A 27752-nucleotide genomic window follows, 5' to 3' on the forward strand; every position below is an offset into this window, starting at 1 on the left:
GAGCAACCTAGACAGCATATTAAAAAACAGAGACATTTCTTTGCCAACAAAGGTCCGTCTGGTCAAAGCAATGGTTTTTCTGGCAGGCATGCATGGATGTGAGAGTTGGAATATAAGGACAGGTGAGCATCAAAGCATTGATGCTTTTGAGCTGTGGTGTGGCAGGAGACTCTTGAGAGTCCCTTGGACTGCACAGAGATCCAACCAGTCCATCCTAAAGGAAATCTACCCCGAATATACATTGGAGGGACTGATGCTGAAGCTGAAACTCCTATATTTTGGTCGTCTGATACGAAGAACTGACTCACTTGACAAGACCTTGATAGCGGGAAAGACTGAAAGTGGGAAGAGAAGGGGATGACAGAGGATGAGATGGGTGGATGGCATCACTGACTCCATGGACATGAGTTGGAGCAAGCTCTGGGAGTTGGTGATGGAAAGGAAAGCCTGGCGTGCTGCAGTCCGTGGGGTTGCAAAGAGTTGGACACGACTGAGCTACTGAACTGCACTCTAGCTAAGGCCATTTATGAGATGGAAAATACTTGTTTTTTTCCAATTATATATGATGATAGTATGAGACAAAGTCACGTGTGCCATCTGATTGGAATTGATAGCCGTGTAAGAGTGTATGATTACAAGTAGGGCATTGTCTGCATTCAGTCATGAGAAGTATCTGGGTCATCCTAGAGCTTCACCAAATGGCTTCTTCAACTCAACACACAAAGCCTAGAATATGAAGACTCCAGCAAATTTGGGAAGTGTGTGTGTTATTCCCTCAGTTGTGCCTGACTCTTTGGACCCCACGGACTCTTTAGACCCACCAGGCTCCTCTTGTCCATTGAATTCTCCAGGCCAGAATACTGGAGTGCATAGCCAGGACCTTTTCCAGGGAATCTTCCTGACCCGTGGATCAAACCTGGGTCTCTTGCATTGCAGGCGGATGCTTTACCATCTGAGTGAGACAAGATAATAAACATGTGGCCTGTTGCCTAGGTTTGGCAAGTCCTTAGGTATAGTCAATTTCTTTTGTGTCTTACGCATGGATGCCAGAGGTTTGCCACTTGATGCCTCCAAACAGTTTGATAGTTTGAAAAAATGCTGGAGATAAAAAAAAAAAAAAGAAGGGATCACGTAAAAATTGAAATCTGGAAAACAGAAGATGAGTGATAAAGTTGGGTACCTTTGTCCAATGGAAACCAAAAAGAAAATGTAGAAATATAACCAGGTTTCTCTGAATTGAGTCAAATACAAGTCAGCCATATTTCCTGGTGTCTGTCTGTTTATGGTGTCTTTTTCAGGTTCAAAGGGCAGAGGCAGAAGAATGGTTGAAACAAGATGTCTCTCTTCTGGGACAGCACTGCCATCGTGCGGAAACGGTTTGATCAGGCCAAAGCTGTGAGCTGCTCTTCCTTGCGAGGCCTAGCAGTGGAGGCCGGTCAGATCAACTTAGGAACAACAGAACCTGAACTCAAGCCTGGCCCTCAACCTTTTCTGTGTGATCTGGCAGGATCGGTGGACAGTCAGGTTCTAGGCTTAGTGTCTGATCAGTGAGGGCCCAGGACCACGGAGCCCTCCAGCTGCTGCCAGGAAGTCCAGTCACAGGAAGGAGGTAAGCGGGGCCTCAGTTTCCTAACATTGTGGTGGGCCTTAGAGCCAAGCACTGAAAATGGGGGCACTTGTCTTGTGAATCTGCCCTTTGTAGGGCCTGGGCCCATTGTGACAGGAGTGACAGAGTGCAATGGACTGGCCTAATGCCAAGTACCTTAAATAGGTGATGCCATTGACGAAGTTGAGGGTGACCAAAGGTCTAAATAAAGTACCATGGCTTGGAGCAAGAAGGACCTGTATGGAAGGAATGGGAATACACTGACTTGCTGGTTTGAGTCAGAATATTTTCTAGGAGCCTGCAGATGCTCAAGTGGATGAAAATCACAAATGTAGTGGAAGGCCTACATTGTCTGAACCCACCCACCAGCTGCGAACTTCTGTGTCTTTGCAGGTTCACTCTAAAGCCCAGGGTCAATACCTTTGTCCTGACCTGACGCTGATGTTATCTCAGTTCTTGCAGGGGAGCGGGGCAAAGACCTGGCTTTGGGGTTGGTGTGTGCTAAGTCTCTTGAGTCATGTCAGACTCTGTGCGACGCTATGGACTGCAGCCTGCCAGGGAGGATAGCATTATTTCCTTCCTGTGCTTTAAGATGGAAAGCAAACTGCTGTACTTTACTTTATTTGGGGGGACTCCAAAATCACTGCAGATGGTGACTGCAGCCATGAAATTAAAAGACGCTTGCTCCTTGGAAGTAAAGCTATGAGCAACCTAGACAGCATATTAAAAAACAGAGACATTTCTTTGCCAACAAAGGTCCGTCTGGTCAAAGCAATGGTTTTTCTGGCAGGCATGCATGGATGTGAGAGTTGGAATATAAGGACAGGTGAGCATCAAAGCATTGATGCTTTTGAGCTGTGGTGTGGCAGGAGACTCTTGAGAGTCCCTTGGACTGCACAGAGATCCAACCAGTCCATCCTAAAGGAAATCTACCCCGAATATACATTGGAGGGACTGATGCTGAAGCTGAAACTCCTATATTTTGGTCGTCTGATACGAAGAACTGACTCACTTGACAAGACCTTGATAGCGGGAAAGACTGAAAGTGGGAAGAGAAGGGGATGACAGAGGATGAGATGGGTGGATGGCATCACTGACTCCATGGACATGAGTTGGAGCAAGCTCTGGGAGTTGGTGATGGAAAGGAAAGCCTGGCGTGCTGCAGTCCGTGGGGTTGCAAAGAGTTGGACACGACTGAGCTACTGAACTGCACTCTAGCTAAGGCCATTTATGAGATGGAAAATACTTGTTTTTTTCCAATTATATATGATGATAGTATGAGACAAAGTCACGTGTGCCATCTGATTGGAATTGATAGCCGTGTAAGAGTGTATGATTACAAGTAGGGCATTGTCTGCATTCAGTCATGAGAAGTATCTGGGTCATCCTAGAGCTTCACCAAATGGCTTCTTCAACTCAACACACAAAGCCTAGAATATGAAGACTCCAGCAAATTTGGGAAGTGTGTGTGTTATTCCCTCAGTTGTGCCTGACTCTTTGGACCCCACGGACTCTTTAGACCCACCAGGCTCCTCTTGTCCATTGAATTCTCCAGGCCAGAATACTGGAGTGCATAGCCAGGACCTTTTCCAGGGAATCTTCCTGACCCGTGGATCAAACCTGGGTCTCTTGCATTGCAGGCGGATGCTTTACCATCTGAGTGAGACAAGATAATAAACATGTGGCCTGTTGCCTAGGTTTGGCAAGTCCTTAGGTATAGTCAATTTCTTTTGTGTCTTACGCATGGATGCCAGAGGTTTGCCACTTGATGCCTCCAAACAGTTTGATAGTTTGAAAAAATGCTGGAGATAAAAAAAAAAAAAGAAGGGATCACGTAAAAATTGAAATCTGGAAAACAGAAGATGAGTGATAAAGTTGGGTACCTTTGTCCAATGGAAACCAAAAAGAAAATGTAGAAATATAACCAGGTTTCTCTGAATTGAGTCAAATACAAGTCAGCCATATTTCCTGGTGTCTGTCTGTTTATGGTGTCTTTTTCAGGTTCAAAGGGCAGAGGCAGAAGAATGGTTGAAACAAGATGTCTCTCTTCTGGGACAGCACTGCCATCGTGCGGAAACAGTTTGATCAGGCCAAAGCTGTGAGCTGCTCTTCCTTGCGAGGCCTAGCAGTGGAGGCCGGTCAGATCAACTTAGGAACAACAGAACCTGAACTCAAGCCTGGCCCTCAACCTTTTCTGTGTGATCTGGCAGGATCGGTGGACAGTCAGGTTCTAGGCTTAGTGTCTGATCAGTGAGGGCCCAGGACCACGGAGCCCTCCAGCTGCTGCCAGGAAGTCCAGTCACAGGAAGGAGGTAAGCGGGGCCTCAGTTTCCTAACATTGTGGTGGGCCTTAGAGCCAAGCACTGAAAATGGGGGCACTTGTCTTGTGAATCTGCCCTTTGTAGGGCCTGGGCCCATTGTGACAGGAGTGACAGAGTGCAATGGACTGGCCTAATGCCAAGTACCTTAAATAGGTGATGCCATTGACGAAGTTGAGGGTGACCAAAGGTCTAAATAAAGTACCATGGCTTGGAGCAAGAAGGACCTGTATGGAAGGAATGGGAATACACTGACTTGCTGGTTTGAGTCAGAATATTTTCTAGGAGCCTGCAGATGCTCAAGTGGATGAAAATCACAAATGTAGTGGAAGGCCTACATTGTCTGAACCCACCCACCAGCTGCGAACTTCTGTGTCTTTGCAGGTTCACTCTAAAGCCCAGGGTCAATACCTTTGTCCTGACCTGACGCTGATGTTATCTCAGTTCTTGCAGGGGAGCGGGGCAAAGACCTGGCTTTGGGGTTGGTGTGTGCTAAGTCTCTTGAGTCATGTCAGACTCTGTGCGACGCTATGGACTGCAGCCTGCCAGGGAGGATAGCATTATTTCCTTCCTGTGCTTTAAGATGGAAAGCAAACTGCTGTACTTTACTTTATTTGGGGGGACTCCAAAATCACTGCAGATGGTGACTGCAGCCATGAAATTAAAAGACGCTTGCTCCTTGGAAGTAAAGCTATGAGCAACCTAGACAGCATATTAAAAAACAGAGACATTTCTTTGCCAACAAAGGTCCGTCTGGTCAAAGCAATGGTTTTTCTGGCAGGCATGCATGGATGTGAGAGTTGGAATATAAGGACAGGTGAGCATCAAAGCATTGATGCTTTTGAGCTGTGGTGTGGCAGGAGACTCTTGAGAGTCCCTTGGACTGCACAGAGATCCAACCAGTCCATCCTAAAGGAAATCTACCCCGAATATACATTGGAGGGACTGATGCTGAAGCTGAAACTCCTATATTTTGGTCGTCTGATACGAAGAACTGACTCACTTGACAAGACCTTGATAGCGGGAAAGACTGAAAGTGGGAAGAGAAGGGGATGACAGAGGATGAGATGGGTGGATGGCATCACTGACTCCATGGACATGAGTTGGAGCAAGCTCTGGGAGTTGGTGATGGAAAGGAAAGCCTGGCGTGCTGCAGTCCGTGGGGTTGCAAAGAGTTGGACACGACTGAGCTACTGAACTGCACTCTAGCTAAGGCCATTTATGAGATGGAAAATACTTGTTTTTTTCCAATTATATATGATGATAGTATGAGACAAAGTCACGTGTGCCATCTGATTGGAATTGATAGCCGTGTAAGAGTGTATGATTACAAGTAGGGCATTGTCTGCATTCAGTCATGAGAAGTATCTGGGTCATCCTAGAGCTTCACCAAATGGCTTCTTCAACTCAACACACAAAGCCTAGAATATGAAGACTCCAGCAAATTTGGGAAGTGTGTGTGTTATTCCCTCAGTTGTGCCTGACTCTTTGGACCCCACGGACTCTTTAGACCCACCAGGCTCCTCTTGTCCATTGAATTCTCCAGGCCAGAATACTGGAGTGCATAGCCAGGACCTTTTCCAGGGAATCTTCCTGACCCGTGGATCAAACCTGGGTCTCTTGCATTGCAGGCGGATGCTTTACCATCTGAGTGAGACAAGATAATAAACATGTGGCCTGTTGCCTAGGTTTGGCAAGTCCTTAGGTATAGTCAATTTCTTTTGTGTCTTACGCATGGATGCCAGAGGTTTGCCACTTGATGCCTCCAAACAGTTTGATAGTTTGAAAAAATGCTGGAGATAAAAAAAAAAAAAGAAGGGATCACGTAAAAATTGAAATCTGGAAAACAGAAGATGAGTGATAAAGTTGGGTACCTTTGTCCAATGGAAACCAAAAAGAAAATGTAGAAATATAACCAGGTTTCTCTGAATTGAGTCAAATACAAGTCAGCCATATTTCCTGGTGTCTGTCTGTTTATGGTGTCTTTTTCAGGTTCAAAGGGCAGAGGCAGAAGAATGGTTGAAACAAGATGTCTCTCTTCTGGGACAGCACTGCCATCGTGCGGAAACAGTTTGATCAGGCCAAAGCTGTGAGCTGCTCTTCCTTGCGAGGCCTAGCAGTGGAGGCCGGTCAGATCAACTTAGGAACAACAGAACCTGAACTCAAGCCTGGCCCTCAACCTTTTCTGTGTGATCTGGCAGGATCGGTGGACAGTCAGGTTCTAGGCTTAGTGTCTGATCAGTGAGGGCCCAGGACCACGGAGCCCTCCAGCTGCTGCCAGGAAGTCCAGTCACAGGAAGGAGGTAAGCGGGGCCTCAGTTTCCTAACATTGTGGTGGGCCTTAGAGCCAAGCACTGAAAATGGGGGCACTTGTCTTGTGAATCTGCCCTTTGTAGGGCCTGGGCCCATTGTGACAGGAGTGACAGAGTGCAATGGACTGGCCTAATGCCAAGTACCTTAAATAGGTGATGCCATTGACGAAGTTGAGGGTGACCAAAGGTCTAAATAAAGTACCATGGCTTGGAGCAAGAAGGACCTGTATGGAAGGAATGGGAATACACTGACTTGCTGGTTTGAGTCAGAATATTTTCTAGGAGCCTGCAGATGCTCAAGTGGATGAAAATCACAAATGTAGTGGAAGGCCTACATTGTCTGAACCCACCCACCAGCTGCGAACTTCTGTGTCTTTGCAGGTTCACTCTAAAGCCCAGGGTCAATACCTTTGTCCTGACCTGACGCTGATGTTATCTCAGTTCTTGCAGGGGAGCGGGGCAAAGACCTGGCTTTGGGGTTGGTGTGTGCTAAGTCTCTTGAGTCATGTCAGACTCTGTGCGACGCTATGGACTGCAGCCTGCCAGGGAGGATAGCATTATTTCCTTCCTGTGCTTTAAGATGGAAAGCAAACTGCTGTACTTTACTTTATTTGGGGGGACTCCAAAATCACTGCAGATGGTGACTGCAGCCATGAAATTAAAAGACGCTTGCTCCTTGGAAGTAAAGCTATGAGCAACCTAGACAGCATATTAAAAAACAGAGACATTTCTTTGCCAACAAAGGTCCGTCTGGTCAAAGCAATGGTTTTTCTGGCAGGCATGCATGGATGTGAGAGTTGGAATATAAGGACAGGTGAGCATCAAAGCATTGATGCTTTTGAGCTGTGGTGTGGCAGGAGACTCTTGAGAGTCCCTTGGACTGCACAGAGATCCAACCAGTCCATCCTAAAGGAAATCTACCCCGAATATACATTGGAGGGACTGATGCTGAAGCTGAAACTCCTATATTTTGGTCGTCTGATACGAAGAACTGACTCACTTGACAAGACCTTGATAGCGGGAAAGACTGAAAGTGGGAAGAGAAGGGGATGACAGAGGATGAGATGGGTGGATGGCATCACTGACTCCATGGACATGAGTTGGAGCAAGCTCTGGGAGTTGGTGATGGAAAGGAAAGCCTGGCGTGCTGCAGTCCGTGGGGTTGCAAAGAGTTGGACACGACTGAGCTACTGAACTGCACTCTAGCTAAGGCCATTTATGAGATGGAAAATACTTGTTTTTTTCCAATTATATATGATGATAGTATGAGACAAAGTCACGTGTGCCATCTGATTGGAATTGATAGCCGTGTAAGAGTGTATGATTACAAGTAGGGCATTGTCTGCATTCAGTCATGAGAAGTATCTGGGTCATCCTAGAGCTTCACCAAATGGCTTCTTCAACTCAACACACAAAGCCTAGAATATGAAGACTCCAGCAAATTTGGGAAGTGTGTGTGTTATTCCCTCAGTTGTGCCCGACTCTTTGGACCCCACGGACTCTTTAGACCCACCAGGCTCCTCTTGTCCATTGAATTCTCCAGGCCAGAATACTGGAGTGCATAGCCAGGACCTTTTCCAGGGAATCTTCCTGACCCGTGGATCAAACCTGGGTCTCTTGCATTGCAGGCGGATGCTTTACCATCTGAGTGAGACAAGATAATAAACATGTGGCCTGTTGCCTAGGTTTGGCAAGTCCTTAGGTATAGTCAATTTCTTTTGTGTCTTACGCATGGATGCCAGAGGTTTGCCACTTGATGCCTCCAAACAGTTTGATAGTTTGAAAAAATGCTGGAGATAAAAAAAAAAAAAGAAGGGATCACGTAAAAATTGAAATCTGGAAAACAGAAGATGAGTGATAAAGTTGGGTACCTTTGTCCAATGGAAACCAAAAAGAAAATGTAGAAATATAACCAGGTTTCTCTGAATTGAGTCAAATACAAGTCAGCCATATTTCCTGGTGTCTGTCTGTTTATGGTGTCTTTTTCAGGTTCAAAGGGCAGAGGCAGAAGAATGGTTGAAACAAGATGTCTCTCTTCTGGGACAGCACTGCCATCGTGCGGAAACAGTTTGATCAGGCCAAAGCTGTGAGCTGCTCTTCCTTGCGAGGCCTAGCAGTGGAGGCCGGTCAGATCAACTTAGGAACAACAGAACCTGAACTCAAGCCTGGCCCTCAACCTTTTCTGTGTGATCTGGCAGGATCGGTGGACAGTCAGGTTCTAGGCTTAGTGTCTGATCAGTGAGGGCCCAGGACCACGGAGCCCTCCAGCTGCTGCCAGGAAGTCCAGTCACAGGAAGGAGGTAAGCGGGGCCTCAGTTTCCTAACATTGTGGTGGGCCTTAGAGCCAAGCACTGAAAATGGGGGCACTTGTCTTGTGAATCTGCCCTTTGTAGGGCCTGGGCCCATTGTGACAGGAGTGACAGAGTGCAATGGACTGGCCTAATGCCAAGTACCTTAAATAGGTGATGCCATTGACGAAGTTGAGGGTGACCAAAGGTCTAAATAAAGTACCATGGCTTGGAGCAAGAAGGACCTGTATGGAAGGAATGGGAATACACTGACTTGCTGGTTTGAGTCAGAATATTTTCTAGGAGCCTGCAGATGCTCAAGTGGATGAAAATCACAAATGTAGTGGAAGGCCTACATTGTCTGAACCCACCCACCAGCTGCGAACTTCTGTGTCTTTGCAGGTTCACTCTAAAGCCCAGGGTCAATACCTTTGTCCTGACCTGACGCTGATGTTATCTCAGTTCTTGCAGGGGAGCGGGGCAAAGACCTGGCTTTGGGGTTGGTGTGTGCTAAGTCTCTTGAGTCATGTCAGACTCTGTGCGACGCTATGGACTGCAGCCTGCCAGGGAGGATAGCATTATTTCCTTCCTGTGCTTTAAGATGGAAAGCAAACTGCTGTACTTTACTTTATTTGGGGGGACTCCAAAATCACTGCAGATGGTGACTGCAGCCATGAAATTAAAAGACGCTTGCTCCTTGGAAGTAAAGCTATGAGCAACCTAGACAGCATATTAAAAAACAGAGACATTTCTTTGCCAACAAAGGTCCGTCTGGTCAAAGCAATGGTTTTTCTGGCAGGCATGCATGGATGTGAGAGTTGGAATATAAGGACAGGTGAGCATCAAAGCATTGATGCTTTTGAGCTGTGGTGTGGCAGGAGACTCTTGAGAGTCCCTTGGACTGCACAGAGATCCAACCAGTCCATCCTAAAGGAAATCTACCCCGAATATACATTGGAGGGACTGATGCTGAAGCTGAAACTCCTATATTTTGGTCGTCTGATACGAAGAACTGACTCACTTGACAAGACCTTGATAGCGGGAAAGACTGAAAGTGGGAAGAGAAGGGGATGACAGAGGATGAGATGGGTGGATGGCATCACTGACTCCATGGACATGAGTTGGAGCAAGCTCTGGGAGTTGGTGATGGAAAGGAAAGCCTGGCGTGCTGCAGTCCGTGGGGTTGCAAAGAGTTGGACACGACTGAGCTACTGAACTGCACTCTAGCTAAGGCCATTTATGAGATGGAAAATACTTGTTTTTTTCCAATTATATATGATGATAGTATGAGACAAAGTCACGTGTGCCATCTGATTGGAATTGATAGCCGTGTAAGAGTGTATGATTACAAGTAGGGCATTGTCTGCATTCAGTCATGAGAAGTATCTGGGTCATCCTAGAGCTTCACCAAATGGCTTCTTCAACTCAACACACAAAGCCTAGAATATGAAGACTCCAGCAAATTTGGGAAGTGTGTGTGTTATTCCCTCAGTTGTGCCCGACTCTTTGGACCCCACGGACTCTTTAGACCCACCAGGCTCCTCTTGTCCATTGAATTCTCCAGGCCAGAATACTGGAGTGCATAGCCAGGACCTTTTCCAGGGAATCTTCCTGACCCGTGGATCAAACCTGGGTCTCTTGCATTGCAGGCGGATGCTTTACCATCTGAGTGAGACAAGATAATAAACATGTGGCCTGTTGCCTAGGTTTGGCAAGTCCTTAGGTATAGTCAATTTCTTTTGTGTCTTACGCATGGATGCCAGAGGTTTGCCACTTGATGCCTCCAAACAGTTTGATAGTTTGAAAAAATGCTGGAGATAAAAAAAAAAAAAGAAGGGATCACGTAAAAATTGAAATCTGGAAAACAGAAGATGAGTGATAAAGTTGGGTACCTTTGTCCAATGGAAACCAAAAAGAAAATGTAGAAATATAACCAGGTTTCTCTGAATTGAGTCAAATACAAGTCAGCCATATTTCCTGGTGTCTGTCTGTTTATGGTGTCTTTTTCAGGTTCAAAGGGCAGAGGCAGAAGAATGGTTGAAACAAGATGTCTCTCTTCTGGGACAGCACTGCCATCGTGCGGAAACAGTTTGATCAGGCCAAAGCTGTGAGCTGCTCTTCCTTGCGAGGCCTAGCAGTGGAGGCCGGTCAGATCAACTTAGGAACAACAGAACCTGAACTCAAGCCTGGCCCTCAACCTTTTCTGTGTGATCTGGCAGGATCGGTGGACAGTCAGGTTCTAGGCTTAGTGTCTGATCAGTGAGGGCCCAGGACCACGGAGCCCTCCAGCTGCTGCCAGGAAGTCCAGTCACAGGAAGGAGGTAAGCGGGGCCTCAGTTTCCTAACATTGTGGTGGGCCTTAGAGCCAAGCACTGAAAATGGGGGCACTTGTCTTGTGAATCTGCCCTTTGTAGGGCCTGGGCCCATTGTGACAGGAGTGACAGAGTGCAATGGACTGGCCTAATGCCAAGTACCTTAAATAGGTGATGCCATTGACGAAGTTGAGGGTGACCAAAGGTCTAAATAAAGTACCATGGCTTGGAGCAAGAAGGACCTGTATGGAAGGAATGGGAATACACTGACTTGCTGGTTTGAGTCAGAATATTTTCTAGGAGCCTGCAGATGCTCAAGTGGATGAAAATCACAAATGTAGTGGAAGGCCTACATTGTCTGAACCCACCCACCAGCTGCGAACTTCTGTGTCTTTGCAGGTTCACTCTAAAGCCCAGGGTCAATACCTTTGTCCTGACCTGACGCTGATGTTATCTCAGTTCTTGCAGGGGAGCGGGGCAAAGACCTGGCTTTGGGGTTGGTGTGTGCTAAGTCTCTTGAGTCATGTCAGACTCTGTGCGACGCTATGGACTGCAGCCTGCCAGGGAGGATAGCATTATTTCCTTCCTGTGCTTTAAGATGGAAAGCAAACTGCTGTACTTTACTTTATTTGGGGGGACTCCAAAATCACTGCAGATGGTGACTGCAGCCATGAAATTAAAAGACGCTTGCTCCTTGGAAGTAAAGCTATGAGCAACCTAGACAGCATATTAAAAAACAGAGACATTTCTTTGCCAACAAAGGTCCGTCTGGTCAAAGCAATGTTTTTTCTGGCAGGCATGCATGGATGTGAGAGTTGGAATATAAGGACAGGTGAGCATCAAAGCATTGATGCTTTTGAGCTGTGGTGTGGCAGGAGACTCTTGAGAGTCCCTTGGACTGCACAGAGATCCAACCAGTCCATCCTAAAGGAAATCTACCCCGAATATACATTGGAGGGACTGATGCTGAAGCTGAAACTCCTATATTTTGGTCGTCTGATACGAAGAACTGACTCACTTGACAAGACCTTGATAGCGGGAAAGACTGAAAGTGGGAAGAGAAGGGGATGACAGAGGATGAGATGGGTGGATGGCATCACTGACTCCATGGACATGAGTTGGAGCAAGCTCTGGGAGTTGGTGATGGAAAGGAAAGCCTGGCGTGCTGCAGTCCGTGGGGTTGCAAAGAGTTGGACACGACTGAGCTACTGAACTGCACTCTAGCTAAGGCCATTTATGAGATGGAAAATACTTGTTTTTTTCCAATTATATATGATGATAGTATGAGACAAAGTCACGTGTGCCATCTGATTGGAATTGATAGCCGTGTAAGAGTGTATGATTACAAGTAGGGCATTGTCTGCATTCAGTCATGAGAAGTATCTGGGTCATCCTAGAGCTTCACCAAATGGCTTCTTCAACTCAACACACAAAGCCTAGAATATGAAGACTCCAGCAAATTTGGGAAGTGTGTGTGTTATTCCCTCAGTTGTGCCCGACTCTTTGGACCCCACGGACTCTTTAGACCCACCAGGCTCCTCTTGTCCATTGAATTCTCCAGGCCAGAATACTGGAGTGCATAGCCAGGACCTTTTCCAGGGAATCTTCCTGACCCGTGGATCAAACCTGGGTCTCTTGCATTGCAGGCGGATGCTTTACCATCTGAGTGAGACAAGATAATAAACATGTGGCCTGTTGCCTAGGTTTGGCAAGTCCTTAGGTATAGTCAATTTCTTTTGTGTCTTACGCATGGATGCCAGAGGTTTGCCACTTGATGCCTCCAAACAGTTTGATAGTTTGAAAAAATGCTGGAGATAAAAAAAAAAAAAGAAGGGATCACGTAAAAATTGAAATCTGGAAAACAGAAGATGAGTGATAAAGTTGGGTACCTTTGTCCAATGGAAACCAAAAAGAAAATGTAGAAATATAACCAGGTTTCTCTGAATTGAGTCAAATACAAGTCAGCCATATTTCCTGGTGTCTGTCTGTTTATGGTGTCTTTTTCAGGTTCAAAGGGCAGAGGCAGAAGAATGGTTGAAACAAGATGTCTCTCTTCTGGGACAGCACTGCCATCGTGCGGAAACAGTTTGATCAGGCCAAAGCTGTGAGCTGCTCTTCCTTGCGAGGCCTAGCAGTGGAGGCCGGTCAGATCAACTTAGGAACAACAGAACCTGAACTCAAGCCTGGCCCTCAACCTTTTCTGTGTGATCTGGCAGGATCGGTGGACAGTCAGGTTCTAGGCTTAGTGTCTGATCAGTGAGGGCCCAGGACCACGGAGCCCTCCAGCTGCTGCCAGGAAGTCCAGTCACAGGAAGGAGGTAAGCGGGGCCTCAGTTTCCTAACATTGTGGTGGGCCTTAGAGCCAAGCACTGAAAATGGGGGCACTTGTCTTGTGAATCTGCCCTTTGTAGGGCCTGGGCCCATTGTGACAGGAGTGACAGAGTGCAATGGACTGGCCTAATGCCAAGTACCTTAAATAGGTGATGCCATTGACGAAGTTGAGGGTGACCAAAGGTCTAAATAAAGTACCATGGCTTGGAGCAAGAAGGACCTGTATGGAAGGAATGGGAATACACTGACTTGCTGGTTTGAGTCAGAATATTTTCTAGGAGCCTGCAGATGCTCAAGTGGATGAAAATCACAAATGTAGTGGAAGGCCTACATTGTCTGAACCCACCCACCAGCTGCGAACTTCTGTGTCTTTGCAGGTTCACTCTAAAGCCCAGGGTCAATACCTTTGTCCTGACCTGACGCTGATGTTATCTCAGTTCTTGCAGGGGAGCGGGGCAAAGACCTGGCTTTGGGGTTGGTGTGTGCTAAGTCTCTTGAGTCATGTCAGACTCTGTGCGACGCTATGGACTGCAGCCTGCCAGGGAGGATAGCATTATTTCCTTCCTGTGCTTTAAGATGGAAAGCAAACTGCTGTACTTTACTTTATTTGGGGGGACTCCAAAATCACTGCAGATGGTGACTGCAGCCATGAAATTAAAAGACGCTTGCTCCTTGGAAGTAAAGCTATGAGCAACCTAGACAGCATATTAAAAAACAGAGACATTTCTTTGCCAACAAAGGTCCGTCTGGTCAAAGCAATGGTTTTTCTGGCAGGCATGCATGGATGTGAGAGTTGGAATATAAGGACAGGTGAGCATCAAAGCATTGATGCTTTTGAGCTGTGGTGTGGCAGGAGACTCTTGAGAGTCCCTTGGACTGCACAGAGATCCAACCAGTCCATCCTAAAGGAAATCTACCCCGAATATACATTGGAGGGACTGATGCTGAAGCTGAAACTCCTATATTTTGGTCGTCTGATACGAAGAACTGACTCACTTGACAAGACCTTGATAGCGGGAAAGACTGAAAGTGGGAAGAGAAGGGGATGACAGAGGATGAGATGGGTGGATGGCATCACTGACTCCATGGACATGAGTTGGAGCAAGCTCTGGGAGTTGGTGATGGAAAGGAAAGCCTGGCGTGCTGCAGTCCGTGGGGTTGCAAAGAGTTGGACCCGACTGAGCTACTGAACTGCACTCTAGCTAAGGCCATTTATGAGATGGAAAATACTTGTTTTTTTCCAATTATATATGATGATAGTATGAGACAAAGTCACGTGTGCCATCTGATTGGAATTGATAGCCGTGTAAGAGTGTATGATTACAAGTAGGGCATTGTCTGCATTCAGTCATGAGAAGTATCTGGGTCATCCTAGAGCTTCACCAAATGGCTTCTTCAACTCAACACACAAAGCCTAGAATATGAAGACTCCAGCAAATTTGGGAAGTGTGTGTGTTATTCCCTCAGTTGTGCCCGACTCTTTGGACCCCACGGACTCTTTAGACCCACCAGGCTCCTCTTGTCCATTGAATTCTCCAGGCCAGAATACTGGAGTGCATAGCCAGGACCTTTTCCAGGGAATCTTCCTGACCCGTGGATCAAACCTGGGTCTCTTGCATTGCAGGCGGATGCTTTACCATCTGAGTGAGACAAGATAATAAACATGTGGCCTGTTGCCTAGGTTTGGCAAGTCCTTAGGTATAGTCAATTTCTTTTGTGTCTTACGCATGGATGCCAGAGGTTTGCCACTTGATGCCTCCAAACAGTTTGATAGTTTGAAAAAATGCTGGAGATAAAAAAAAAAAAAGAAGGGATCACGTAAAAATTGAAATCTGGAAAACAGAAGATGAGTGATAAAGTTGGGTACCTTTGTCCAATGGAAACCAAAAAGAAAATGTAGAAATATAACCAGGTTTCTCTGAATTGAGTCAAATACAAGTCAGCCATATTTCCTGGTGTCTGTCTGTTTATGGTGTCTTTTTCAGGTTCAAAGGGCAGAGGCAGAAGAATGGTTGAAACAAGATGTCTCTCTTCTGGGACAGCACTGCCATCGTGCGGAAACAGTTTGATCAGGCCAAAGCTGTGAGCTGCTCTTCCTTGCGAGGCCTAGCAGTGGAGGCCGGTCAGATCAACTTAGGAACAACAGAACCTGAACTCAAGCCTGGCCCTCAACCTTTTCTGTGTGATCTGGCAGGATCGGTGGACAGTCAGGTTCTAGGCTTAGTGTCTGATCAGTGAGGGCCCAGGACCACGGAGCCCTCCAGCTGCTGCCAGGAAGTCCAGTCACAGGAAGGAGGTAAGCGGGGCCTCAGTTTCCTAACATTGTGGTGGGCCTTAGAGCCAAGCACTGAAAATGGGGGCACTTGTCTTGTGAATCTGCCCTTTGTAGGGCCTGGGCCCATTGTGACAGGAGTGACAGAGTGCAATGGACTGGCCTAATGCCAAGTACCTTAAATAGGTGATGCCATTGACGAAGTTGAGGGTGACCAAAGGTCTAAATAAAGTACCATGGCTTGGAGCAAGAAGGACCTGTATGGAAGGAATGGGAATACACTGACTTGCTGGTTTGAGTCAGAATATTTTCTAGGAGCCTGCAGATGCTCAAGTGGATGAAAATCACAAATGTAGTGGAAGGCCTACATTGTCTGAACCCACCCACCAGCTGCGAACTTCTGTGTCTTTGCAGGTTCACTCTAAAGCCCAGGGTCAATACCTTTGTCCTGACCTGACGCTGATGTTATCTCAGTTCTTGCAGGGGAGCGGGGCAAAGACCTGGCTTTGGGGTTGGTGTGTGCTAAGTCTCTTGAGTCATGTCAGACTCTGTGCGACGCTATGGACTGCAGCCTGCCAGGGAGGATAGCATTATTTCCTTCCTGTGCTTTAAGATGGAAAGCAAACTGCTGTACTTTACTTTATTTGGGGGGACTCCAAAATCACTGCAGATGGTGACTGCAGCCATGAAATTAAAAGACGCTTGCTCCTTGGAAGTAAAGCTATGAGCAACCTAGACAGCATATTAAAAAACAGAGACATTTCTTTGCCAACAAAGGTCCGTCTGGTCAAAGCAATGGTTTTTCTGGCAGGCATGCATGGATGTGAGAGTTGGAATATAAGGACAGGTGAGCATCAAAGCATTGATGCTTTTGAGCTGTGGTGTGGCAGGAGACTCTTGAGAGTCCCTTGGACTGCACAGAGATCCAACCAGTCCATCCTAAAGGAAATCTACCCCGAATATACATTGGAGGGACTGATGCTGAAGCTGAAACTCCTATATTTTGGTCGTCTGATACGAAGAACTGACTCACTTGACAAGACCTTGATAGCGGGAAAGACTGAAAGTGGGAAGAGAAGGGGATGACAGAGGATGAGATGGGTGGATGGCATCACTGACTCCATGGACATGAGTTGGAGCAAGCTCTGGGAGTTGGTGATGGAAAGGAAAGCCTGGCGTGCTGCAGTCCGTGGGGTTGCAAAGAGTTGGACACGACTGAGCTACTGAACTGCACTCTAGCTAAGGCCATTTATGAGATGGAAAATACTTGTTTTTTTCCAATTATATATGATGATAGTATGAGACAAAGTCACGTGTGCCATCTGATTGGAATTGATAGCCGTGTAAGAGTGTATGATTACAAGTAGGGCATTGTCTGCATTCAGTCATGAGAAGTATCTGGGTCATCCTAGAGCTTCACCAAATGGCTTCTTCAACTCAACACACAAAGCCTAGAATATGAAGACTCCAGCAAATTTGGGAAGTGTGTGTGTTATTCCCTCAGTTGTGCCTGACTCTTTGGACCCCACGGACTCTTTAGACCCACCAGGCTCCTCTTGTCCATTGAATTCTCCAGGCCAGAATACTGGAGTGCATAGCCAGGACCTTTTCCAGGGAATCTTCCTGACCCGTGGATCAAACCTGGGTCTCTTGCATTGCAGGCGGATGCTTTACCATCTGAGTGAGACAAGATAATAAACATGTGGCCTGTTGCCTAGATTTGGCAAGTCCTTAGGTATAGTCAATTTCTTTTGTGTCTTACGCATGGATGCCAGAGGTTTGCCACTTGATGCCTCCAAACAGTTTGATAGTTTGAAAAAATGCTGGAGATAAAAAAAAAAAAAGAAGGGCTCACGTAAAAATTGAAATCTGGAAAACAGAAGATGAGTGATAAAGTTGGGTACCTTTGTCCAATGGAAACCAAAAAGAAAATGTAGAAATATAACCAGGTTTCTCTGAATTGAGTCAAATACAAGTCAGCCATATTTCCTGGTGTCTGTCTGTTTATGGTGTCTTTTTCAGGTTCAAAGGGCAGAGGCAGAAGAATGGTTGAAACAAGATGTCTCTCTTCTGGGACAGCACTGCCATCGTGCGGAAACAGTTTGATCAGGCCAAAGCTGTGAGCTGCTCTTCCTTGCGAGGCCTAGCAGTGGAGGCCGGTCAGATCAACTTAGGAACAACAGAACCTGAACTCAAGCCTGGCCCTCAACCTTTTCTGTGTGATCTGGCAGGATCGGTGGACAGTCAGGTTCTAGGCTTAGTGTCTGATCAGTGAGGGCCCAGGACCACGGAGCCCTCCAGCTGCTGCCAGGAAGTCCAGTCACAGGAAGGAGGTAAGCGGGGCCTCAGTTTCCTAACATTGTGGTGGGCCTTAGAGCCAAGCACTGAAAATGGGGGCACTTGTCTTGTGAATCTGCCCTTTGTAGGGCCTGGGCCCATTGTGACAGGAGTGACAGAGTGCAATGGACTGGCCTAATGCCAAGTACCTTAAATAGGTGATGCCATTGACGAAGTTGAGGGTGACCAAAGGTCTAAATAAAGTACCATGGCTTGGAGCAAGAAGGACCTGTATGGAAGGAATGGGAATACACTGACTTGCTGGTTTGAGTCAGAATATTTTCTAGGAGACTGCAGATGCTCAAGTGGATGAAAATCACAAATGTAGTGGAAGGCCTACATTGTCTGAACCCACCCACCAGCTGCGAACTTCTGTGTCTTTGCAGGTTCACTCTAAAGCCCAGGGTCAATACCTTTGTCCTGACCTGACGCTGATGTTATCTCAGTTCTTGCAGGGGAGCGGGGCAAAGACCTGGCTTTGGGGTTGGTGTGTGCTAAGTCTCTTGAGTCATGTCAGACTCTGTGCGACGCTATGGACTGCAGCCTGCCAGGGAGGATAGCATTATTTCCTTCCTGTGCTTTAAGATGGAAAGCAAACTGCTGTACTTTACTTTATTTGGGGGGACTCCAAAATCACTGCAGATGGTGACTGCAGCCATGAAATTAAAAGACGCTTGCTCCTTGGAAGTAAAGCTATGAGCAACCTAGACAGCATATTAAAAAACAGAGACATTTCTTTGCCAACAAAGGTCCGTCTGGTCAAAGCAATGGTTTTTCTGGCAGGCATGCATGGATGTGAGAGTTGGAATATAAGGACAGGTGAGCATCAAAGCATTGATGCTTTTGAGCTGTGGTGTGGCAGGAGACTCTTGAGAGTCCCTTGGACTGCACAGAGATCCAACCAGTCCATCCTAAAGGAAATCTACCCCGAATATACATTGGAGGGACTGATGCTGAAGCTGAAACTCCTATATTTTGGTCGTCTGATACGAAGAACTGACTCACTTGACAAGACCTTGATAGCGGGAAAGACTGAAAGTGGGAAGAGAAGGGGATGACAGAGGATGAGATGGGTGGATGGCATCACTGACTCCATGGACATGAGTTGGAGCAAGCTCTGGGAGTTGGTGATGGAAAGGAAAGCCTGGCGTGCTGCAGTCCGTGGGGTTGCAAAGAGTTGGACCCGACTGAGCTACTGAACTGCACTCTAGCTAAGGCCATTTATGAGATGGAAAATACTTGTTTTTTTCCAATTATATATGATGATAGTATGAGACAAAGTCACGTGTGCCATCTGATTGGAATTGATAGCCGTGTAAGAGTGTATGATTACAAGTAGGGCATTGTCTGCATTCAGTCATGAGAAGTATCTGGGTCATCCTAGAGCTTCACCAAATGGCTTCTTCAACTCAACACACAAAGCCTAGAATATGAAGACTCCAGCAAATTTGGGAAGTGTGTGTGTTATTCCCTCAGTTGTGCCCGACTCTTTGGACCCCACGGACTCTTTAGACCCACCAGGCTCCTCTTGTCCATTGAATTCTCCAGGCCAGAATACTGGAGTGCATAGCCAGGACCTTTTCCAGGGAATCTTCCTGACCCGTGGATCAAACCTGGGTCTCTTGCATTGCAGGCGGATGCTTTACCATCTGAGTGAGACAAGATAATAAACATGTGGCCTGTTGCCTAGGTTTGGCAAGTCCTTAGGTATAGTCAATTTCTTTTGTGTCTTACGCATGGATGCCAGAGGTTTGCCACTTGATGCCTCCAAACAGTTTGATAGTTTGAAAAAATGCTGGAGATAAAAAAAAAAAAAGAAGGGATCACGTAAAAATTGAAATCTGGAAAACAGAAGATGAGTGATAAAGTTGGGTACCTTTGTCCAATGGAAACCAAAAAGAAAATGTAGAAATATAACCAGGTTTCTCTGAATTGAGTCAAATACAAGTCAGCCATATTTCCTGGTGTCTGTCTGTTTATGGTGTCTTTTTCAGGTTCAAAGGGCAGAGGCAGAAGAATGGTTGAAACAAGATGTCTCTCTTCTGGGACAGCACTGCCATCGTGCGGAAACAGTTTGATCAGGCCAAAGCTGTGAGCTGCTCTTCCTTGCGAGGCCTAGCAGTGGAGGCCGGTCAGATCAACTTAGGAACAACAGAACCTGAACTCAAGCCTGGCCCTCAACCTTTTCTGTGTGATCTGGCAGGATCGGTGGACAGTCAGGTTCTAGGCTTAGTGTCTGATCAGTGAGGGCCCAGGACCACGGAGCCCTCCAGCTGCTGCCAGGAAGTCCAGTCACAGGAAGGAGGTAAGCGGGGCCTCAGTTTCCTAACATTGTGGTGGGCCTTAGAGCCAAGCACTGAAAATGGGGGCACTTGTCTTGTGAATCTGCCCTTTGTAGGGCCTGGGCCCATTGTGACAGGAGTGACAGAGTGCAATGGACTGGCCTAATGCCAAGTACCTTAAATAGGTGATGCCATTGACGAAGTTGAGGGTGACCAAAGGTCTAAATAAAGTACCATGGCTTGGAGCAAGAAGGACCTGTATGGAAGGAATGGGAATACACTGACTTGCTGGTTTGAGTCAGAATATTTTCTAGGAGCCTGCAGATGCTCAAGTGGATGAAAATCACAAATGTAGTGGAAGGCCTACATTGTCTGAACCCACCCACCAGCTGCGAACTTCTGTGTCTTTGCAGGTTCACTCTAAAGCCCAGGGTCAATACCTTTGTCCTGACCTGACGCTGATGTTATCTCAGTTCTTGCAGGGGAGCGGGGCAAAGACCTGGCTTTGGGGTTGGTGTGTGCTAAGTCTCTTGAGTCATGTCAGACTCTGTGCGACGCTATGGACTGCAGCCTGCCAGGGAGGATAGCATTATTTCCTTCCTGTGCTTTAAGATGGAAAGCAAACTGCTGTACTTTACTTTATTTGGGGGGACTCCAAAATCACTGCAGATGGTGACTGCAGCCATGAAATTAAAAGACGCTTGCTCCTTGGAAGTAAAGCTATGAGCAACCTAGACAGCATATTAAAAAACAGAGACATTTCTTTGCCAACAAAGGTCCGTCTGGTCAAAGCAATGGTTTTTCTGGCAGGCATGCATGGATGTGAGAGTTGGAATATAAGGACAGGTGAGCATCAAAGCATTGATGCTTTTGAGCTGTGGTGTGGCAGGAGACTCTTGAGAGTCCCTTGGACTGCACAGAGATCCAACCAGTCCATCCTAAAGGAAATCTACCCCGAATATACATTGGAGGGACTGATGCTGAAGCTGAAACTCCTATATTTTGGTCGTCTGATACGAAGAACTGACTCACTTGACAAGACCTTGATAGCGGGAAAGACTGAAAGTGGGAAGAGAAGGGGATGACAGAGGATGAGATGGGTGGATGGCATCACTGACTCCATGGACATGAGTTGGAGCAAGCTCTGGGAGTTGGTGATGGAAAGGAAAGCCTGGCGTGCTGCAGTCCGTGGGGTTGCAAAGAGTTGGACACGACTGAGCTACTGAACTGCACTCTAGCTAAGGCCATTTATGAGATGGAAAATACTTGTTTTTTTCCAATTATATATGATGATAGTATGAGACAAAGTCACGTGTGCCATCTGATTGGAATTGATAGCCGTGTAAGAGTGTATGATTACAAGTAGGGCATTGTCTGCATTCAGTCATGAGAAGTATCTGGGTCATCCTAGAGCTTCACCAAATGGCTTCTTCAACTCAACACACAAAGCCTAGAATATGAAGACTCCAGCAAATTTGGGAAGTGTGTGTGTTATTCCCTCAGTTGTGCCCGACTCTTTGGACCCCACGGACTCTTTAGACCCACCAGGCTCCTCTTGTCCATTGAATTCTCCAGGCCAGAATACTGGAGTGCATAGCCAGGACCTTTTCCAGGGAATCTTCCTGACCCGTGGATCAAACCTGGGTCTCTTGCATTGCAGGCGGATGCTTTACCATCTGAGTGAGACAAGATAATAAACATGTGGCCTGTTGCCTAGGTTTGGCAAGTCCTTAGGTATAGTCAATTTCTTTTGTGTCTTACGCATGGATGCCAGAGGTTTGCCACTTGATGCCTCCAAACAGTTTGATAGTTTGAAAAAATGCTGGAGATAAAAAAAAAAAAAGAAGGGATCACGTAAAAATTGAAATCTGGAAAACAGAAGATGAGTGATAAAGTTGGGTACCTTTGTCCAATGGAAACCAAAAAGAAAATGTAGAAATATAACCAGGTTTCTCTGAATTGAGTCAAATACAAGTCAGCCATATTTCCTGGTGTCTGTCTGTTTATGGTGTCTTTTTCAGGTTCAAAGGGCAGAGGCAGAAGAATGGTTGAAACAAGATGTCTCTCTTCTGGGACAGCACTGCCATCGTGCGGAAACGGTTTGATCAGGCCAAAGCTGTGAGCTGCTCTTCCTTGCGAGGCCTAGCAGTGGAGGCCGGTCAGATCAACTTAGGAACAACAGAACCTGAACTCAAGCCTGGCCCTCAACCTTTTCTGTGTGATCTGGCAGGATCGGTGGACAGTCAGGTTCTAGGCTTAGTGTCTGATCAGTGAGGGCCCAGGACCACGGAGCCCTCCAGCTGCTGCCAGGAAGTCCAGTCACAGGAAGGAGGTAAGCGGGGCCTCAGTTTCCTAACATTGTGGTGGGCCTTAGAGCCAAGCACTGAAAATGGGGGCACTTGTCTTGTGAATCTGCCCTTTGTAGGGCCTGGGCCCATTGTGACAGGAGTGACAGAGTGCAATGGACTGGCCTAATGCCAAGTACCTTAAATAGGTGATGCCATTGACGAAGTTGAGGGTGACCAAAGGTCTAAATAAAGTACCATGGCTTGGAGCAAGAAGGACCTGTATGGAAGGAATGGGAATACACTGACTTGCTGGTTTGAGTCAGAATATTTTCTAGGAGCCTGCAGATGCTCAAGTGGATGAAAATCACAAATGTAGTGGAAGGCCTACATTGTCTGAACCCACCCACCAGCTGCGAACTTCTGTGTCTTTGCAGGTTCACTCTAAAGCCCAGGGTCAATACCTTTGTCCTGACCTGACGCTGATGTTATCTCAGTTCTTGCAGGGGAGCGGGGCAAAGACCTGGCTTTGGGGTTGGTGTGTGCTAAGTCTCTTGAGTCATGTCAGACTCTGTGCGACGCTATGGACTGCAGCCTGCCAGGGAGGATAGCATTATTTCCTTCCTGTGCTTTAAGATGGAAAGCAAACTGCTGTACTTTACTTTATTTGGGGGGACTCCAAAATCACTGCAGATGGTGACTGCAGCCATGAAATTAAAAGACGCTTGCTCCTTGGAAGTAAAGCTATGAGCAACCTAGACAGCATATTAAAAAACAGAGACATTTCTTTGCCAACAAAGGTCCGTCTGGTCAAAGCAATGGTTTTTCTGGCAGGCATGCATGGATGTGAGAGTTGGAATATAAGGACAGGTGAGCATCAAAGCATTGATGCTTTTGAGCTGTGGTGTGGCAGGAGACTCTTGAGAGTCCCTTGGACTGCACAGAGATCCAACCAGTCCATCCTAAAGGAAATCTACCCCGAATATACATTGGAGGGACTGATGCTGAAGCTGAAACTCCTATATTTTGGTCGTCTGATACGAAGAACTGACTCACTTGACAAGACCTTGATAGCGGGAAAGACTGAAAGTGGGAAGAGAAGGGGATGACAGAGGATGAGATGGGTGGATGGCATCACTGACTCCATGGACATGAGTTGGAGCAAGCTCTGGGAGTTGGTGATGGAAAGGAAAGCCTGGCGTGCTGCAGTCCGTGGGGTTGCAAAGAGTTGGACCCGACTGAGCTACTGAACTGCACTCTAGCTAAGGCCATTTATGAGATGGAAAATACTTGTTTTTTTCCAATTATATATGATGATAGTATGAGACAAAGTCACGTGTGCCATCTGATTGGAATTGATAGCCGTGTAAGAGTGTATGATTACAAGTAGGGCATTGTCTGCATTCAGTCATGAGAAGTATCTGGGTCATCCTAGAGCTTCACCAAATGGCTTCTTCAACTCAACACACAAAGCCTAGAATATGAAGACTCCAGCAAATTTGGGAAGTGTGTGTGTTATTCCCTCAGTTGTGCCCGACTCTTTGGACCCCACGGACTCTTTAGACCCACCAGGCTCCTCTTGTCCATTGAATTCTCCAGGCCAGAATACTGGAGTGCATAGCCAGGACCTTTTCCAGGGAATCTTCCTGACCCGTGGATCAAACCTGGGTCTCTTGCATTGCAGGCGGATGCTTTACCATCTGAGTGAGACAAGATAATAAACATGTGGCCTGTTGCCTAGGTTTGGCAAGTCCTTAGGTATAGTCAATTTCTTTTGTGTCTTACGCATGGATGCCAGAGGTTTGCCACTTGATGCCTCCAAACAGTTTGATAGTTTGAAAAAATGCTGGAGATAAAAAAAAAAAAAGAAGGGATCACGTAAAAATTGAAATCTGGAAAACAGAAGATGAGTGATAAAGTTGGGTACCTTTGTCCAATGGAAACCAAAAAGAAAATGTAGAAATATAACCAGGTTTCTCTGAATTGAGTCAAATACAAGTCAGCCATATTTCCTGGTGTCTGTCTGTTTATGGTGTCTTTTTCAGGTTCAAAGGGCAGAGGCAGAAGAATGGTTGAAACAAGATGTCTCTCTTCTGGGACAGCACTGCCATCGTGCGGAAACAGTTTGATCAGGCCAAAGCTGTGAGCTGCTCTTCCTTGCGAGGCCTAGCAGTGGAGGCCGGTCAGATCAACTTAGGAACAACAGAACCTGAACTCAAGCCTGGCCCTCAACCTTTTCTGTGTGATCTGGCAGGATCGGTGGACAGTCAGGTTCTAGGCTTAGTGTCTGATCAGTGAGGGCCCAGGACCACGGAGCCCTCCAGCCGCTGCCAGGAAGTCCAGTCACAGGAAGGAGGTAAGCGGGGCCTCAGTTTCCTAACATTGTGGTGGGCCTTAGAGCCAAGCACTGAAAATGGGGGCACTTGTCTTGTGAATCTGCCCTTTGTAGGGCCTGGGCCCATTGTGACAGGAGTGACAGAGTGCAATGGACTGGCCTAATGCCAAGTACCTTAAATAGGTGATGCCATTGACGAAGTTGAGGGTGACCAAAGGTCTAAATAAAGTACCATGGCTTGGAGCAAGAAGGACCTGTATGGAAGGAATGGGAATACACTGACTTGCTGGTTTGAGTCAGAATATTTTCTAGGAGCCTGCAGATGCTCAAGTGGATGAAAATCACAAATGTAGTGGAAGGCCTACATTGTCTGAACCCACCCACCAGCTGCGAACTTCTGTGTCTTTGCAGGTTCACTCTAAAGCCCAGGGTCAATACCTTTGTCCTGACCTGACGCTGATGTTATCTCAGTTCTTGCAGGGGAGCGGGGCAAAGACCTGGCTTTGGGGTTGGTGTGTGCTAAGTCTCTTGAGTCATGTCAGACTCTGTGCGACGCTATGGACTGCAGCCTGCCAGGGAGGATAGCATTATTTCCTTCCTGTGCTTTAAGATGGAAAGCAAACTGCTGTACTTTACTTTATTTGGGGGGACTCCAAAATCACTGCAGATGGTGACTGCAGCCATGAAATTAAAAGACGCTTGCTCCTTGGAAGTAAAGCTATGAGCAACCTAGACAGCATATTAAAAAACAGAGACATTTCTTTGCCAACAAAGGTCCGTCTGGTCAAAGCAATGGTTTTTCTGGCAGGCATGCATGGATGTGAGAGTTGGAATATAAGGACAGGTGAGCATCAAAGCATTGATGCTTTTGAGCTGTGGTGTGGCAGGAGACTCTTGAGAGTCCCTTGGACTGCACAGAGATCCAACCAGTCCATCCTAAAGGAAATCTACCCCGAATATACATTGGAGGGACTGATGCTGAAGCTGAAACTCCTATATTTTGGTCGTCTGATACGAAGAACTGACTCACTTGACAAGACCTTGATAGCGGGAAAGACTGAAAGTGGGAAGAGAAGGGGATGACAGAGGATGAGATGGGTGGATGGCATCACTGACTCCATGGACATGAGTTGGAGCAAGCTCTGGGAGTTGGTGATGGAAAGGAAAGCCTGGCGTGCTGCAGTCCGTGGGGTTGCAAAGAGTTGGACACGACTGAGCTACTGAACTGCACTCTAGCTAAGGCCATTTATGAGATGGAAAATACTTGTTTTTTTCCAATTATATATGATGATAGTATGAGACAAAGTCACGTGTGCCATCTGATTGGAATTGATAGCCGTGTAAGAGTGTATGATTACAAGTAGGGCATTGTCTGCATTCAGTCATGAGAAGTATCTGGGTCATCCTAGAGCTTCACCAAATGGCTTCTTCAACTCAACACACAAAGCCTAGAATATGAAGACTCCAGCAAATTTGGGAAGTGTGTGTGTTATTCCCTCAGTTGTGCCCGACTCTTTGGACCCCACGGACTCTTTAGACCCACCAGGCTCCTCTTGTCCATTGAATTCTCCAGGCCAGAATACTGGAGTGCATAGCCAGGACCTTTTCCAGGGAATCTTCCTGACCCGTGGATCAAACCTGGGTCTCTTGCATTGCAGGCGGATGCTTTACCATCTGAGTGAGACAAGATAATAAACATGTGGCCTGTTGCCTAGGTTTGGCAAGTCCTTAGGTATAGTCAATTTCTTTTGTGTCTTACGCATGGATGCCAGAGGTTTGCCACTTGATGCCTCCAAACAGTTTGATAGTTTGAAAAAATGCTGGAGATAAAAAAAAAAAAAGAAGGGATCACGTAAAAATTGAAATCTGGAAAACAGAAGATGAGTGATAAAGTTGGGTACCTTTGTCCAATGGAAACCAAAAAGAAAATGTAGAAATATAACCAGGTTTCTCTGAATTGAGTCAAATACAAGTCAGCCATATTTCCTGGTGTCTGTCTGTTTATGGTGTCTTTTTCAGGTTCAAAGGGCAGAGGCAGAAGAATGGTTGAAACAAGATGTCTCTCTTCTGGGACAGCACTGCCATCGTGCGGAAACGGTTTGATCAGGCCAAAGCTGTGAGCTGCTCTTCCTTGCGAGGCCTAGCAGTGGAGGCCGGTCAGATCAACTTAGGAACAACAGAACCTGAACTCAAGCCTGGCCCTCAACCTTTTCTGTGTGATCTGGCAGGATCGGTGGACAGTCAGGTTCTAGGCTTAGTGTCTGATCAGTGAGGGCCCAGGACCACGGAGCCCTCCAGCTGCTGCCAGGAAGTCCAGTCACAGGAAGGAGGTAAGCGGGGCCTCAGTTTCCTAACATTGTGGTGGGCCTTAGAGCCAAGCACTGAAAATGGGGGCACTTGTCTTGTGAATCTGCCCTTTGTAGGGCCTGGGCCCATTGTGACAGGAGTGACAGAGTGCAATGGACTGGCCTAATGCCAAGTACCTTAAATAGGTGATGCCATTGACGAAGTTGAGGGTGACCAAAGGTCTAAATAAAGTACCATGGCTTGGAGCAAGAAGGACCTGTATGGAAGGAATGGGAATACACTGACTTGCTGGTTTGAGTCAGAATATTTTCTAGGAGCCTGCAGATGCTCAAGTGGATGAAAATCACAAATGTAGTGGAAGGCCTACATTGTCTGAACCCACCCACCAGCTGCGAACTTCTGTGTCTTTGCAGGTTCACTCTAAAGCCCAGGGTCAATACCTTTGTCCTGACCTGACGCTGATGTTATCTCAGTTCTTGCAGGGGAGCGGGGCAAAGACCTGGCTTTGGGGTTGGTGTGTGCTAAGTCTCTTGAGTCATGTCAGACTCTGTGCGACGCTATGGACTGCAGCCTGCCAGGGAGGATAGCATTATTTCCTTCCTGTGCTTTAAGATGGAAAGCAAACTGCTGTACTTTACTTTATTTGGGGGGACTCCAAAATCACTGCAGATGGTGACTGCAGCCATGAAATTAAAAGACGCTTGCTCCTTGGAAGTAAAGCTATGAGCAACCTAGACAGCATATTAAAAAACAGAGACATTTCTTTG

At 46.8% G+C, this 27752-nt stretch overlaps 1 long non-coding RNA gene across 1 annotated transcript in view; it reads left to right on the forward strand.

Annotated features, from left to right (window-relative positions):
* The window catches only part of LOC145536976 (uncharacterized), a 145205-nt gene that overhangs the window by 111671 nt on the left and 5782 nt on the right, over positions 1-27752 (forward strand). The window contains exons 50-61 of the long non-coding RNA XR_014076110.1: positions 1299-1609; positions 3608-3918; positions 5917-6227; positions 8226-8536; positions 10535-10845; positions 12844-13154; positions 15153-15463; positions 17462-17772; positions 19771-20081; positions 22080-22390; positions 24389-24699; positions 26698-27008. This is a non-coding gene — a long non-coding RNA (uncharacterized LOC145536976). The remainder of the gene's footprint in view (positions 1-1298; positions 1610-3607; positions 3919-5916; positions 6228-8225; positions 8537-10534; positions 10846-12843; positions 13155-15152; positions 15464-17461; positions 17773-19770; positions 20082-22079; positions 22391-24388; positions 24700-26697; positions 27009-27752) is intronic.

This window comes from Giraffa tippelskirchi, chromosome X (genome assembly GCF_054371585.1).
Source record: "Giraffa tippelskirchi isolate mGirTip1 chromosome X, T2T-mGirTip1v1.2.pri, whole genome shotgun sequence".
NCBI lineage: Eukaryota > Metazoa > Chordata > Mammalia > Artiodactyla > Giraffidae > Giraffa > Giraffa tippelskirchi.